Consider the following 1767-nt stretch of genomic DNA (forward strand, 5'->3'; position numbering starts at 1 on the left):
TGATGCTGCCAATTGGTCCAGTGGTGAGACTCTTTGTCTTCTTGACATTGAGCCTCAATCCATATTGGAGGCTGCAGTCCTTGACCCTCTGCAGCAAGCGTTTCAGCTCACCCCAGTAAGAATAGCAAAATGTAGTAGAACAGCAAACAACAAATGCTGTTGAGGTTGTGGAGAAACTGGAACCCTTATTCACTGCTGGTGGGAGTGTAAAATGGTGCAACCACTATGGAAGTCTGTATGGTGCTTTCTCAAAAAGTTGCAAATAGAAATATCATTTAACACAGCAATTCCACTACTAGGAATATACCCCAAAGAAACCATAACTGCCACCCAAGCAGATGTATGCACATGCATGTTGACTGCAGCTTTGTTCACAATTACAAAGAGTTGTAAACAACCTAAGTGCCCATCAACAAATGAATGGATAGAGAAGCTCTGGTATATTCACACAATGGAATACTATGCTGCATTGAAAAACAAGGAACTTGGCCTCGCAGTTGCACCAGCTGCTGAGATGAACACTTCAGTGGGGCAGTCTCCACATATCATGGGGAGACAGATGCTGCTGTCTTTGATTGGCCTTGGCCCTCACAGCTCTAAAAGAAGCAGGATCTTAATAAACTCTGTGAGCTGAAGTCCAAAGCACGGCAGATTATGAACCAGTTTGGCCCCTCAGGCCTAATCAATCTCTCCATTTCTCATCCGTATAACTGGAACCAGCCAGCGCCCCTCCACAAGGCTCCATGGCCAATAATAGCACTACTGTGACAAAGATACCAGGCACTCCTGGCACAGGAGGTCGACTCAGTCCTGAAAACAACCAGGTATTAACGAAGAAGAAATTGCAAGACCTGGTAAGAGAAGTGGATCCCAATAAACAGTTGGATGAAGATGTAGAGGAAATGCTGCTACAGACTGCTGACGAGTTCATCAAGAGTGTGGTGACAGCAGCCTGCCAGCTTGCTAGGCATCACAAGTCCAGCACCCTAGAGGTGAAAGATGTCCAGGTGTACCTAGAGCGCCAGTGGAACATGTGAATCCCAGGTTTTGGCTCAGAGGAAACTCGACCCTACAAAAAAGCTTGCACCACAGGAGCTCACAAACAGAGAATGGCATTGATCCAGAAAACAACCAAGAAATAACATATGGAGAGGTCAGGAAATGGACAACAATACATTTAGAGATGTTTGAGCTGAGGCCTCAGCCATCTCATCCGTGCAGTTGTTTTGTTTTGTTTTAATGCTTTACAGAGAAGCATATATTTTTTTACTAACAGTGCAGTTATATCTATAATGACTGAGAGGATCTGCCAAAAGAATAAAGCCTCCTACCCCAACTTCCAGTCCCTCTTGCTTGCCATCTCAAAGAGGAGGAATATATCTTCCAGAGAAGATTTTTCTTTGTGGTTTATTATATAAGTGATTGAATACGGAACAAAGCATTATGGTCTTTTTGGTGAGACAGTATTAGCAGTACATACAGGGGGTTTTGTTTCCTCCTCTCTTCACAAAAAAAAAAAACCAAACCAAAAACAAACAAACAAACAAAAACACACCAAAACCAACCAAACAAAAAAAAAAACCCAAGAAACTCATGAAACATTATTCAAAATGGATGACTTGGGAGGACATTATGCAGAGTGAAATACCTCAGTCACAAAAGGACAAATACTGTATAATGCCACTGTTGTAAAACAAGACTGAAATCAGGGTTTGGAGGAGAATGAGAAAGATGGGATAAATTATGTATACTGCATAGAAACAGATG

At 42.4% G+C, this 1767-nt stretch overlaps 1 pseudogene; it reads left to right on the forward strand.

Annotated features, from left to right (window-relative positions):
• Nucleotides 1-654: 654 nt before the first annotated feature.
• Nucleotides 655-1142, forward strand: LOC102865402 (annotated as a pseudogene).
• The last annotated feature ends 625 nt before the right edge of the window (nucleotides 1143-1767 follow it).

This window comes from Elephantulus edwardii, unplaced genomic scaffold (assembly GCF_000299155.1).
Source record: "Elephantulus edwardii isolate Elephantulus edwardi_28Jun2011 unplaced genomic scaffold, EleEdw1.0 scaffold00426, whole genome shotgun sequence".
NCBI lineage: Eukaryota > Metazoa > Chordata > Mammalia > Macroscelidea > Macroscelididae > Elephantulus > Elephantulus edwardii.